This window comes from Rutidosis leptorrhynchoides, chromosome 2 (assembly GCF_046630445.1).
Source record: "Rutidosis leptorrhynchoides isolate AG116_Rl617_1_P2 chromosome 2, CSIRO_AGI_Rlap_v1, whole genome shotgun sequence".
Lineage (NCBI taxonomy): Eukaryota > Viridiplantae > Streptophyta > Magnoliopsida > Asterales > Asteraceae > Rutidosis > Rutidosis leptorrhynchoides.
In genome coordinates this window covers 484449774-484465527 of record NC_092334.1, presented here as the reverse complement: position 1 = coordinate 484465527, position 15754 = coordinate 484449774, and the positions used below count along the sequence as shown (strand labels likewise).

Genomic DNA, 15754 nt, shown 5'->3' with positions numbered 1-15754 from the left:
GGATATCTATATTACGTTACAAATTACAATGGAGAAAATTATTATTATTGTTGACATTAATATCAAAAATAATAATGACTTGGTGAGGGCTGCGCGAACCCAAGCCCTCGCTAAGAGAAATTATAACGTAGGTTCGACCACTGGGGCCGACCTTAAACTCGCACATCTCCGTTATGTGCAATGGAGATCATTAGCCTAGGCCATGAGCCTTCTTGTACGCCCAAAAACCCCGTCCAGGCAAGTCACTTTTCCATTCTCCTCCTTTACTTTTTATGATACCACCTTCGCTTTTTGTTTTCTTCATCTCCCAATGTGGGATCAGACTCGCACTTTATAACGCAGTGTTGATCCGTTGAGTGTGGTGATTTTCGCCGAAGTTTATCGCACCATAAGAAAAAAAACATCATAACCTCAACTTCAACGGAAATTAAGGCGTTAAAATTAATAGAAGCATTCATCTGTGGGAGAGAATACTAAAATTAAAGCAAAGAGTCAGCTATTAGTGTTCTTGACTAATGATCTTGGGCAAATCAATATCACACACAACTTTCAGTCATTTTTCTATCCCTTATATTATTGTGTAAGATAACAATTTTTCGTTAGAAATTTGGATGGATGGACATTTGTTGTTAGAATATTATGTGATCAATCAATTAACTAATATGTGACTTAGCACTCGGTGACTGAGCCAAGCCAATTCAATACTGCAACAAGGTGACTCACAAAATATCTATTTTCAAAATTAAAAGGTTTCGACTAACATTTGGAGGGGTGAGCTAGGCCAAGGCAAAGTGCAACAACAAAGCGACTCACAAAGGCCGAATAGCGAACTATTGTTGTGGGTCATTCCTACTAAAAAATATGATTAACTTTGAGTGAACCAACGGTTTACATAGCAAATATCAACTACACTTGATTATCCGAGATTTCCCTCGATCTATGGGCCATAGGGGGTTTTTTCGCTAATCCAAAAAAAAAAAAAAATCTACACTTGATCTTAGCCCAGCCAAAAGGCTGAGAAAGGTACGCTTTTCATCATCTCATGCCTTGGTTTTAAATTAAAAACGATATACTTAGAAATAAATTTGAGAGCATCAGACACAACAACAGTAATTATAAGTGCCTAATTATGGGTTACTATGTTTAATTATGGTTCAAAACTTTTGTCTCTGGTCAAATGCTTATGTACACAGAATAGTTTTACAAAGATGATCTATCTGTACCATATAATTAAAACATATGTTGTGTCTGACATTCTAACTTATGGATTACGAGTATAATTTATAACCATCCTTAAAAACCACATCCTTGAAGTTGACGTTTTAGGCGTAATGACACTATAGATAAGTTTAACTCTTATGGCCTTCTTTTTTTTTTTTTTTTACTTACGAAACATATTGTTTTTAGTTACCCTGGTGAAAGCAAAAGTGAAACCACAAGGCATTTTTAAAGTTTAGTACTAAGATTTGGAGGGGTGAGCCAGGCCAAAGCAATAGTGCAACGCCAAGGCAACTCGCAAAGGCCCCAATAGCAAGCTATTGTGGTGAATCTTTCCCCATAAAAAATAAAATTAAAATCAAGTGAGCCGATAGCTCACATATCATATATTAAACTGATAAGTACAGATACTAGATATTAGTCGCTGACATAGCGCTCCCCGTAAACGCTTAGTTGGCATGGTCAATGGGATGTTTGCTCAATATCAACCCGGGTTCGAAACTTGTTCCCACCCATTGTTCCAGGCGCTAAGACAAGAGATCCTTCGGGACACTTTCCCAGGGCTTCGTTGTGCCTGATGCGAAGTTGGCATCCAAATGGTGCACGGGGGCAGGGTTTCCACGCCAACAAAAACGTTTTGCTCAATATTTACGTAGAATGTCATTGTATAATATGAGTTTAACTAATCTGGGTTAAGGTTGGATCGCAGCTTTCTCTCATCTTAAACGTTTTTTAGTGTCGTGACTCATGATCTTAGACATAGCAGAATCACAAAGAATTTTCAATCATTCTTCTATCCCATTAATAATTCTGTAAGATGATTTTAATAAAAAGTTTAGACGAATGGACATCTGTATACCGAGTATTTATTTCCAATAACTAATAATGTTTTGATTAACTGGAAAAATTAAAAGTGGAACAACACATTTGTTTAACTTTCATAAATAAAAGATTGACTAAATTGGAGGGGTGAGCCAAGCCAAGGCAGTAGTGCAACGCCAGGCGACTCGCAAAGACCCCGATAGCAAGCTACCATGATGAGCCTTTCCCCATGAAAAAAAGATTAATATCGAGTGAGCCGATGGCTCACATATCAGATATTAAACTGATAAGAACAGATACTACACTTGATCTTAGCCAAAAGGCCGAGAAAGGTATGCTTTCTCTCATCTCAGGCCTTCGTTTTTATAGCCAGTCTTCTGTTTGTTTGTTTCTTCTCTTGGGCGATGTGGGATATAACTGACTCTTTTCTGCAGACTACATTCTTTCTGCGTTGTGCAACCATTCAACCATCTGGAGTTGTTTCAAAACTCAAAACTTTCAAGGACAAGACTTAATATTGATTAATCAAGGAAAATCTAAATATAAATGGTTATATCAGTATATCACCCACTAACCCCGTTCGCAAACTGCTTCTTCTTCGTTTTGTCACCATCACCATTATATTTTTATTTATTTTTTGAGTAATTTGTGTTTGTCTCTTGTTATAATAACATATTTGATTTGAGTTTCTAAAGAAAAAAAATAATGTTGCGATGTTAAGAATTATATCCGCCTCTTGTGGGACAATTAATTAGTTATGAATTATGATCATTAGATGTGTTACGGTATTGGGTTTAATCTGTATTGATTATTGATGTTGGCTTCTAAATATATAGTTTCTTTACCATTTGCGTGTATTGTGTATATCTTACATGTATTTTGGTATTGCTTAAGTGAAAGTTCCAATAGGAATAGATCGATATAAACCATGGAGACAAGAGAGGAATTACAGATCAGCTCATATGGTAAAACAACTCAACGTTCTTGAAGACGGAAAATTGATAATCAACTACGAAGTAAAACAGTTCCAAGACCAATACTTGTTGGTCCCTAATGTTAAAATAAGAATTGTAATTGTATTTTGCTTGAGTATTGAATATTTTCACTTAATTGAGTTTTTACATTTGGAAGATGAAAGCTAAACTTATACAGAGAATAACCTAACAGCTATATGACAATATCATGGAAAAAATAAAGGTATGTTTCCCTTTTTGTAAAAGTAAATCTTGCTGTCTTTTTATTTCTAACACTCCCCTGCAAGTTGAATAGTGGGGTTTCCGATGTTCAACTTGGAGAGTATTCCTTTGAAAAGTCTTCCGTTGACGGACTTGGTTAAGATATCTGCTAGTTGGTCTTCTGATCGGATGTGAGGTAAAGATATGATTTCGGCTTCTAATTTTTCTTTAATGAAGTGTCTGTCAATTTCTATATGTTTGGTTCGATCGTGTTGAACTGGATTTTCTGAAATTGCAATTGCCGCTTCGTTGTCACACATGATCTTGATCGAGGTATTAGGAGGAAAACCAATTTCCGTTAAAAGTTTCTTGATCCATAAAGCCTCGGTTACACCTCGTGAAATTCCCCGAAATTCAGCTTCAGCACTAGACAGGGCAACAACCTTTTGTTTCTTGCTTCTCCAAGTAACCAAATTCCCTCCAACAAAGGCAAAGTATCCGGATGTTGATTTTCTATCTCCCTTTTCTCCTCCGTAACCCGCATCGGTGAATATTTGTGCTTCTAGATGATTGTTTTTCTTGAACAGGACTCCATCTTCTGCAGTGCCTTTTAGATATTTGATAATCCTCCATACTGCATCCATATGGTGTTGTTGTGGTTGATGCATGAATTGACTAACAACTCCAACAGCATGTGATATATCTGGACGAGTGTGAGCTAGGTAGATAAGTTTTCCCACGATCCTTTGGTATTGAATTCGATCTGCTGCTTTGGCATCATCCTCTATATATAACCTGAGGTTTGGAATCATAGGAGTATCCGCGGGTTTGCAGTCGACCATTCCTGTTTCTGCAAGAAGATCAAGTATATATTTCTTTTGACATATAAAAATTCCCCTTTTTGAACGTAAAACTTCGATTCCCAGAAAGTATTTAAGACCTCCGAGATCTTTCATTTCAAATTCTTTAAAAAGGTTAGCTTTTAAGTTTGTAATTTCCTCTTGATCATTTCCTGTGATAATCATGTCGTCAACATAAATAATGAGACACGTGATAAGGTTTCCTCTTTTTTTTAAAAATAAAGTATGGTCGGAATTACTTTGTTTAAAACCGTATTTTTTCATAGCAATAGTAAAACGCCCAAACCAAGCCCGAGGGGATTGTTTTAAACCATAAAGAGATTTTTTAAGATGACAAACTTCCCTTTCTTTGAATTCTGATGTGAAACCGGGAGGACCTTCCATATAGACTTCTTCTTTGAGTTCTCCATGTAGGAAAGCATTTTTAACATCAAATTGGTGAAGTGGCCAGTCTTTGTTTGCGGCAACGGAGAAAAGGATTCTAATAGTATCAATTTTTGCAACCGGTGAGAAAGTTTCTGAGTAATCAACGCCATAGGTTTGAGTGTACCCTTTGGCAACAAGCCGTGCTTTATATCTTTCGACAGATCCATCGGCTTTGTGTTTGATTGTGAATACCCATCGACATCCTACTGGTTTCTTTGATTCTGGAAGAACACATTTTTTCCAAGTATTATTTACCTTGAGAGCCTCCATTTCATCTTCCATTGCTTTCCTCCAGTATGTTGATTTTAGAGCTTGTTCAACCGTTGTTGGAATTTCTTCAGAGTATAATGCGGAAGTGAACTTTGTTGCTTCTTTTGATAGATTTCCTCTAGCAATATTTGCCATTGGATATCTTGATTTTGATACAGTTCTCTCAGGAGAGTATCTCCTGGGAGGAATTCCTCGGTTGATTCTTGGAGGAAGAACATATAGTTCCGGTTCTTGTTGTTGTGTTTCATTTTCAGGATATACTTGATCGCTATTTTCCTGTAAAATCTCCTCTAAATTTTCATGATTAGTAATATCAGGAGATTCGGTATTTACCTCTGTATGGTCGGGAAGATCATTAGCCGTAGTACTGATTGGAGGAGGACTTTGTGGAGTGGTATGATGAGTCACTTCTTCAGATGATGGAATATCTAGCCAACTCACAGCGTCACCAAAGTCTGTCTCCCCCTGACTTGTGTGTTGGGTATAGAAGTATTCAGTTTCCAAAAAATCACAATTCATTGTAGTGTACATGTGTTTCCTTTTTGGACTATAGCATCTATACCCCTTTTGATTTACCCCGTATCCCACAAAAACACATTTTTCAGCACACGCATCTAATTTGGTTCGTTCGATTTTAGGAATGTGAACAAACACCGTGCACCCAAATATTCGAGGTCTTAGGGTGAGATTAGATGGCGGTTTATAAAATTTAGTCAAGGCCTCAAGAGGGTTCTTAAGTTCTAAAGCTCTAGTTGGGAGTCTATTTACAAGATAAGTTGCAGTGGCAAGAGCTTCAGGCCAAAAAGATCTTGGAACATTAGATTCAATCATTAAAGCACGGGTTATTTCTAGTAAAATACGATTTTTTCTTTCAGCCACCCCATTTTGTTGAGGTGTGTGTGGACACGTGGTTTGATGAATAATACCCCTTTCTTCACAAAAGAGTTGCATTTGACTGTTGACAAATTCACCACCATTATCGGATCTTAAAACTTGTATTTTACTTTGGAATTGTGTTTGAATCATGTTTGAAAAAATAGTAAATTTATCAAATACTTTGGATTTGTTAGTTAAAAAATATGTCCAAGTCATACGAGTACAATCATCAATAAATAAAAGAAAATATCGAAAATTGTGTCCCCCATTAACCCTTGCGGGTCCCCATACATCGGAGTGAACTAAAGCAAAAGGACGTTCGGTCTTTGTATTACTAGTTTTAAACGAGTTTTGATGGCTTTTGGCCAAAATACAAGTTTCACACTCAATACTTTTATTTGAAGAAAATAAGTTAGGAAATAAAATGCGTAAATATCCAGCAGACGGATGACCAAGACGTCTATGCCACAACCATGCTTGTCTGTCGGGAGTCCCGTGAGCTAGCATGATCCTACAATCTTGAGTGACCTCATCCACATAGTATAGACCATCCCGTTCAGTACCACGCCCAACTATCTCCCCCGTTCTGATGTCCTGTAAGATACAGAATGTAGGGTGTAATAAGACGGTACAATTAAGTTCTTTTGTCACGTGACTAACAGACAGTAATTTATGGGAGAGATCGGGAACATAAAGGCAGTTTTTTAAATTTAAATTTGGTGAGATTTCAACTGTTCCCCCGCCCTTGACTTGTATAATACCGCCATTAGCGGTTTTAATTTTGGTTTTGTTTGGTTTCGTATTTATAATAATATCATTTTTATTAAAAGTCATAGTATCGGTGGCACCACAATCGATAATCCACTCATTACTTTTTGTTTTATTTGAAACAATATTAATTGACGAAACGTTATTTTTAATTTTAACATCTTTAGTTTTATTGAAAAAAGGTTTTATTTGTTTATTACCAACTATATTATTACAGGGACTATTTGTGTCAATAAAACAATTTGGGGAATTAAATTCGGTGGTGGGTGTTGAGTTTGTGACCGACACTCCTAACCCATCATACTCATCGACATATTTATCCCCACCCACTTTATTCAATTTGTCGGGTATGATTTTTAGGGATTTAATCCCTAATCCCAATCCCCTGTTACCTTCACCGGATGATGATGATGATGATGGTGGCTCGGCTGTGAATAAACCGAAACCACCTTGAGTGGTGGTGCCGGTTTCGTTATCCTCCTGTTTTCCTTTGGTTGTGGCCGTCGTTACCATCGAGGCTTTTCCCTTTCTGTGTTTATCAGCCCACCAATCGGGGTATCCAATAACCTTGAAGCATTGTTCTCTGGTATGTCGTTTCATACCACACTTTGTACATTCAAGGTTGTCTTTATCTCGGAATGATGACGTGGAGTCTGACCGGCGCTGTTGATTTCTTGATAGCAAACCATGGCCGTCGAAATCATTGGATTTTGATGCCGGTGCTACCAGACCAGTGGCTATGCCAGATTGGGTAAAGGCATCCGTTTTATTATTAAATATAAATTGGTGTGCATTTTCTTTTCGAATGGCAGCATAAGCTCCTTCGACAGTGGGTAATGGATCGGTTCTTAATAACTCACGTTTGATATTGTCATGTTTATGATCTAAAGAATTTAAAAACTGGAAAAGTTTTTGTTCTGACCTGATGTTGTTATATTTGACAATATCATTCGGATGTTCCATGGGATTTGGATCCCTTGTGTCGATTTCACCCCAGATTCCTTGCAATTTCAACCACACTTCTTCGGTTGATTTACCATCTTGCCTGATATTATTAGCTTTAACATGTAAATCAAAGGTTTGGAGTTTGTCTTTACCAGAACTGTAGGTTGTAATGAGGGCATTCCATAAGGTTTTTGCTGTAGGGAACTGGGTCAGATTGCTTGCAATTTGTGGCTCTATATTTTGAATGATCCATGAAAATACCACCAAGTCTTCCTGGTTCCACTTCTGGTTGTTGGTTGATGGTGGATCTTCGGTTAAATGATTGAGGAGGGCCTCGGATTTACCTCCGATGGCAACCTTGATCATACGAGACCATAATGAATAATTTGAGTTGTTAAGGGTAACACTGATTTTTAAAGAATCAGGATGCCTTTGTGATTGATTTTCATTGTTGGTTTGGAGAATTCTAGCCAATTGGCTAGTTAATTCTGTAATGAGTTGAGTTTGGCTGTCATGTTCTGCCATGATAACCACTCAAACGAAAAAAAATAGGCAAATGATTTAAATTGCTGTGATTGAATGATTTAGATCATCAACACAAGCTCTGATGCCATGTTAAAATAAGAATTGTAATTGTATTTTGCTTGAGTATTGAATATTTTCACTTAATTGAGTTTTTACATTTGGAAGATGAAAGCTAAACTTATACAGAGAATAACCTAACAGCTATATGACAATATCATGGAAAAAATAAAGGTATGTTTCCCTTTTTGTAAAAGTAAATCTTGCTGTCTTTTTATTTCTAACACCTAAACCATACTCTAACCATGAGCCTTGTTGCACTTGTTATGCTCTCTTAGCTCGGTGACTAGTGACCATCTTCTATATTGGGAAGGCTATATCACATTCGATCCGTGACAAGATCAAGTGCTTTTACAAATTCAATAGATTGGAATGGATTATCACCCTTGAATTTGTCCCTCTTCAATTGTATTTCTCCATGTCTTCATATCTGTATCTAATCCATTTTCGACTTGCATATGATGTGAAGAACCCTAATGTTTACAAATAGGAAACGGCATCGTGGTTTATGTGTAATTTTAACTATCGCAAACGTATGGTATCTGATATTGCTCGGTTTACACTATATTATCTCGCAATATTGTGTTCTATTTCGATTAGTTTACGGGTTCATAATGAAGATATATGATTAGTTTACGCCTTTTATGCTCAAGATGGTGTTTTGGTTGTTAGTCGGTGATTTGGTGTTTTTTCAAGTTTTTCGGAGCCAAAATATCGAGTATCAAGTTATAGGTTCGAACCGGGGTTAAAGCCAATTTTTAAAGTGAGTTCTTGAGCTTAAAATGGAGTTTCATGTCTCGTTGTCGCGAGGATTTAGTCACCAGACGCGAGAAGAAGGTCGTAAGAAAGTTCGCGAACCGAGAAAGAGAAAAGCGACCGCGAAAAACACCCAAACTAGGTGCCTCGCGACCGCGAGGATGGAAGCACAAGTTGGCTCGCGATCGCGAGCCTATGTCGACCATACCACAATTGTAAATTTAACAGATCGTTTTAGTTTTAGTGATATACAATTTTCTTCCGAACTTGGGCGTTTTTAGGGCGATTTTGGAGCTTCAAAGACCCATCTTCACCAAATCAAAAGGGGTTTAGCATAAAGCTTCAATCTTTGATTTATTGAACATCATTGGTACTTTGTTTTTCATTAATTTTAGTGATAAAATCATGAATTACTATTGTTTCAGTTGTTTGTTTGATTTTTCTAGCATGTTAGGCTAAAACCCTTTAGTGTTTCCTCATATGTAATATCTTTTTATTGTTAGATTGTTCTTATGTTTATGGATTTAATTTTTTTATTGATTTAGTTTTTATTAAGTTTAGTCAAAGAACCATTGTTATGCATGCTTTATACTTTAATTCAATTATACATGTTATCAACTAGTTATTGTGAAATAAATAGTGATAGATAATATGTACTTCAACACTTTAAGTGATGTATACGTGTAAGTATTTGATTTCAAGTGATTGAATTAAATGTTTATGCGGTAATTGAATGGTAGCTTGGCATCATGATCATGTAATTACATTGAGTGATCTTTGTAGTTAGGATTTAAGTGATATTAATCGTGACTAAATCTTAATAGCTTTATCCTAGTGGTTTAAGATTATTGTGTTTAATCAAAAGATTCATTATTGTGCAAATTAGTTACTTTACTTTAATTACACAATTTGTTGACTAGTTTACGTGAATTCATTAGTGATAAACATATTTTGCTTCAACTCTAAGGAGATCTAGACATTTACATGTGAATGCGAATGGTGATTAATTGGTAATCCGATAGCACAGTCGTGTAGTTACTCTGAATGATCGTTATTAAGGTTTTATGTGAATTTAACCTAGATTGAATCACAGTAGTTTAATCATTTATGATTTGATTGTTTAAATGAGAATAATGCGAGTTAGTCAAGTTTGAATGATTGAGTTATAATTTATCAGACATTTAATCGGTTTTAATTTAAAAACAATCCACGTCATTAGTGAATCATCTGAGTGAACACCGCTTCGTCCATATAGTTATTCGTTTATTTACTTTTCCCATTTAGTTGAATTACAAAACTGCCACTATTTACAGTTTTTACTTTAAAATAATTATTAGTATCTAAATCTTAATCAATCGCTCTCTAAGGAACGAATATGTACATACTAAATCTTTATTGCATTGATCGGGATAGTTGTCTGATTCGTGTGTTAAAACCCGTTTAGTTTAGTACATTTAATTATGTGTGGTTTTGCCATATAAGTATCACATAAGAGATACAAATTTAAACCTGAGTAGATTTTGAAACGGGAAGAATGTTGAGTTTGAAGATGTTAAATGAATAGAACGAAGAGCGAAAAATATTTGTTGAAGGTGTTGATCTCGTAAAAAAGCGAAATTGTGGTTCAAAACGCGAAAAAGTTAGCAGGGATCGAAGTTTTGTGGAGCTGGAAATCTCGCGTTTGGATGATGGATTTCGTGTTTGGGAAGGCCTCGCGAAACACAAGGATGTTCGTGTTCAGCAAGGTTTTTGGTTTTGGAAAGGATTCGTTTTTGCCATATAAATTGAAACCTTGTTCTCATTGTATATGTATGCACCTAAGAAAAATCAATACGAAAACTCTTTACGTTTGGCCGAGAATTCAACTAATAGTTAGATTAAACGATTAGATATAACCATGTTAAACTTCCTTGTTTGTTATGTTTCTTGCACCTATTTTATCTGTTATCTTTTCGTGTTTTTGTCAATTATTTGTTTGTTAGTCGGTGCGTGATAAACTGATAACTGAGGTTATCAGATTCTTGTCGGGGCTTGCTACGTATTCCAAACAAATGAGTGTTTGTGATTTTTGTTAGATGGGAATGTATGAAATGAATTGAGGCCGTGTTTTTTTAAGCAGTTGAGTTGAGGGTATTGGTGACAATATACAATTAAGGATTGAATTAGGTAGCTTGAGACAATGACCCTGGAATGATAGTGGCACAAGAAGATATGGTATATATTAGTTATGTTGCTTAATGATAATTTCTTTGAAACATGAGGTACATGTAATGGCTGGGTTGAGATAATAATTTTGTTAGTGTTTGAAACATTTGTTTGATTATATTATATGTAAGTATAAGTATATTCTCGAATTTTTTTACACATGCTCCTTCAGTAAAATAAATTTTCGTTGTCCTTAATTTAACACATCAATAAGTTCATAACACATTCAATTATTTTCTTAAACTCTTACTTTCTTTATCACATTTTGTAGACTAAACACTTTACTTAAGACTACAAGACTTGCTTATACAGACCAATAATTATAGTACTTTTATTTTTAGATTTACTAATATCTTCTTATAGCCTAAACTCACAAATTTTACAGGTCTTAAAGCAAGTGATTATCTAGCATCTTTATGAGTACTTAATAAATCAAACAACTTTCGCTTTCTATGTGATTCATTAACATGTAAGAGATTATAATCATGGAATAATTTGTGGAAACTCGACCAAATAAATAACTACGAAGTCTCGCATGTTGGCAATATTATGGTTTCAACTTCATGTTATCTAGGTTTTTAGTGTGTAACTTGTTTGCTTTATTGTCGTTAACTCAACATTACTTCTGATATTGTTTTGGTTTTTAATCGACCTAATAAATACTATATGAAATCGTATTAATGGGAATTCGATATTTGATTTGACACTAAAAAAAATCGCAACTTTTGCGGATCTTAAACTAGTTTTAATATATAATTTTAAATATTTATATTTAAGGTCTAAAGACATTATTTACCGCATTAAGACCATTTCTATTGGAGGGGGTACAACCCCGTTGTATCCCATGTGGCAGCACCAAAACGCCACCCAACCACCGTATTGCGGCATTGCCAGCCGACGTTTTGCCGGCGTTGGGAAGGTTCCAACTGAAAGGACCCGTTCATATACATTATAAACGATTCACAATAGTTGATTACATCGGGAGGTATTTGACCTCTATATGATACATTTTACAAACATTGCATTCGTTTTTAAAAGACAAACTTTCTTTACAACGAAAGTTGACGGCATGCACACCATTTCATAATACATCCAACTATAATTGGCTTAATAATAATCTTGATGAACTCAATGACTCGAATGCAACGTCTTTCAAAATATGTCATGAATGACTCCAAGTAATATCCTTAAAATGAGCTAATGCACAGCTGAAGATTTCTTTAATACCTGAGAATAAACATGCTTTAAAGTGTCAACCAAAAGGTTGGTGAGTTCATAGGTTTATCATAACAATCATTTCAATATATTAATAGACCACAAGATTTCCGTTTATAAATAAATGTACACTCGCAAGTGTATAAAAGTATTCTATAAGTTGTAGGCACCCGGTAACAAGCCTTAACGTTCATGTTTTACCCTCTGAAGTACACCAGATCAGGTGTGTTTAAAATAACCTCGAAGTGCTAAAGCATCCCATAGTCAGGACGGGGTTTGTCAGACCCAATAGATCTATCTTTAGGATTCGCGCCTACCGTACATAGACAAGTAGTTTAATGTTACCAAGCTAAGGGTATATTTCTGGTTTAAACCCACGTAGAATTAGTTTTAGTACTTGTACCTATTTCGTAAAACATTTATAAAAACAGCGCATGTATTCTCAGTCCCAAAAATATATATAAAAGGGAGCAAATGAAACTCACAATACTGTATTTCGTAGCAATTATGTATATGACGGCACTGAACAAGTGCAGGGTTTGTCTCGAATTCACGAACCTATATTAAGTATATATATTTATATGTTGGTCAATATATGTCTAACAATTTAGGTCAAGTCGTAGTGTATCACAATCCTAATGCTCGAGACCGACATGCAAAAGTCAACAAAAGTCAACTTGACCCAAAATGACTTCCAAAATCTATACATGTTTATTATATAACTTATATATATTCGTTTTATATATTTAAATATATTTATCAGATCTTATTATACTAAATAATACAAGTCATTTATTAATAAATAAAAATTTATATTTAAATTCATATATGATAAAAATATACTTTTATATATCTCAAGTAATAAAATTTATAAAATTCACTTAATATCATAAAAATATAGTGGTATGTATTATTAATGTAATTATATTACGTGTGGTAAAAATATCTTTGTACGCATATTTATTTGATTAAATAATATTGATAATAATAATAATGATAAAAATAATAAAATGATAGTTTCAATAAAAATATTAATTTCTAGTAATAAAGATAATTTTAGTAATAACATCAACTGATAACAATTATAATAATCGTTTTAATAATAATATTAAAATTAATAATAATTCAGTTGACCATATCTTTTAATCCGTTCATCGAACCCACACGATTTCTAAATGAAAAGTTATTAATTTTTCTTTAGCTTTTCAACGACATGCATATCATATACCTTATCTCAGTAGCATATGTATCAAATTCGTGATTTATCATAAACTATTTAACAACGAAACTAAGCATACAAACATGCATAATCATATATACTCGAGCACTAGTCAGAGATACACTATTAATATATAAAAGATAAGATATGAATGCTCACGTATCAATATTGTGATTCAATATTGCAGGAAAGTACGTAGACGCAACGAAAATGATAAACGTTAGGTTGACCTCACGAGCAATACCCTCGAATAATACCCATAACCTCCATAGCTATAACTCATAATTTCCTTAGCTCTATCCCGTTTGAAAACTTATTTTGAAATCGTCTGAATATAACTCCGTCGTAATATTTTATGTATACTAATAATATCTTGAAATAATACTAAGTAAATATATATATGTAATTCGATTGAGAGAGTTTAGAGAAATATATTTTCAAGTTTCTATAAAATAATGAAACCTATTGAATTCTATTTATAATAGATTTTTGAATTATTAAAGTGAATTATTAAAGTATGAATTATTAAAGTGAATTATTAAAGTATGAATTATTAAAGTGAATTATTAAAGTATGAATTATTAAAGTGAATTATTAAAGTATAAATTATTAAAGTGAATTATTAAAGTATGAATTATTAAAGTGAATTATTAAAGTGAATTATTAAAGTTAAAGTAAAGTAAAAGTAAAGTAAAGGTAAAGTTAAAGTATAATAAAAGTATAAAACTATGTACGTATAATACGCTTATAAATATATTTAATATTAATTTAAATCGTTATATCATAAAACATTTTAGAAAAGTAGAATTATATATATTCATAATAGGTTTCAAGTTTTTAAATTACAGTCTGTTGGTGAAGCATGAGATAAAGTCCAAAGGTTTAATAAACGTATGAAATCATCTTAATAAAAAAATGTCGAGTTACTTAACTTGTCGATATCCAACATCTAATTTATTTACACTCCACGTTCTTACTTATAGATCACTTTACCATTTTCCGAATGTTGTCAAAAAGAATAGATTTCTTAAATCACAGTGGACCTCATAACATTGGCCCGTAATTATATCATAATGTATCTGATAATTCAATCATTTGATATTATCTCTTAATTCTGTCGATAAATATATCGAAACAAATACGTTCATGTAAAGTATCATATATATCAAATACTTTGTTAATGTTTTCAGTTATTATATATTATATATACATATCTATATACACATAATTGTTCGTGAATCGTCGAACACAGTCAAAGGGTAATTGATTACATGAATGTAGTTCCAAACTTTGTTAATGTTTTCAGTTATTATATATTATATATACATATCTATATACACATAATTGTTCGTGAATCGTCGAACACGGTCAAAGGGTAATTGATTACATGAATGTAGTTCCAAGTTTTGAATAGAAGCTTGTTGATTTCTAAATGCTTGAGCATTTTGTTCATTAGTTTGTTTTTGAGATGTGAAAAACTGCGTTTGAGTTTCAACTAGCTTTGTCATCATATCTTCTAAATTCGGCTTTTTATCATCGGTTTGTGGTAGTTTGTTTTGAAAATTAGGTCTTTGCTGATTGTAAGTATTATTGGATACTTGTTGATTGTTAGGACCTTGTTGGTTGTTGTATGGAATATTTCGATTATAATTCTGGTTTTGATTGTAAATTGGTCTTGGCGGTTGATAATTATTCTGATAATTATTTCCAGGCCTTTGGTTTAGATATGAAACATTCTCTCTTTGTTCCATTGTTAATTCAATACTGAGACAATCTTTTGTCAAATGTGGTCCTCCACACTGCTCACAACTAATTCGTATTGAGTGGATATCTTTAGTCATCTTTTCCATTCGTCTCTCGACAGCATCTATCTTTGCAGAAATGGAATCTAAGTCATGGCTAGAATCGGCTCTAGCTGCTTTAGATGATCTAACGATATCTTTTTCTTGGTGCCACTCATGTGAGTGGGAAGCAGTGTTATCAATAATTTTGTAAGCATCAGTTTCGGTTTTCTTCATAATAGAACCACCAGCTGGTATATCGATGTCTTTCCTTGTAGTGATGTCGCATCCTTGGTAGAATATTTGTACTATTTGACAGGTGCCTAAACCATGTTGCGGACATCCTCTTAATAACTTTCCAAATCTTGTCCACGCCTCATATAGAGTTTCATTCGGCTTCTATGTGAACGTAACAATTTCTCCTTGAAGTCTTACGGCTTTAGATGCCGGAAAGAATTGTTTAAGAAAATTTTCAACTAAAACGTCCCATGTATCAATCGCCCCTTCAGGTAATGATTCCAACCAATCTTTGGCTTCTCCCTTTAAAGTCCAGGGAAATAACATGAGATATATCTGTTCATCCTTCACTTCTCGGATTTTAAATAGAGTGCAGATCCTATTAAAGGTACGAAGATG

The 15754-nt window shown here is 34.0% G+C and overlaps 2 non-coding genes and 2 pseudogenes across 2 annotated transcripts; all 4 read right to left on the bottom strand.

Moving 5' to 3' along the window:
- Window positions 1-83: 83 nt before the first annotated feature.
- On the bottom strand, window positions 84-245 carry LOC139895436 (U1 spliceosomal RNA). Its single transcript, XR_011775884.1, has one exon. It is a non-coding gene; the product is annotated as a U1 spliceosomal RNA (small nuclear RNA).
- A 521-nt stretch (window positions 246-766) lies between these two features.
- On the bottom strand, window positions 767-1027 carry LOC139895469 (U2 spliceosomal RNA; annotated as a pseudogene).
- A 442-nt stretch (window positions 1028-1469) lies between these two features.
- LOC139895464 (U2 spliceosomal RNA) lies at window positions 1470-1655 on the bottom strand (annotated as a pseudogene).
- Window positions 1656-2182: 527 nt separating this feature from the next.
- On the bottom strand, window positions 2183-2376 carry LOC139895456 (U2 spliceosomal RNA). Its single transcript, XR_011775903.1, has one exon. It is a non-coding gene; the product is annotated as a U2 spliceosomal RNA (small nuclear RNA).
- Between the last annotated feature and the right edge of the window lie 13378 nt (window positions 2377-15754).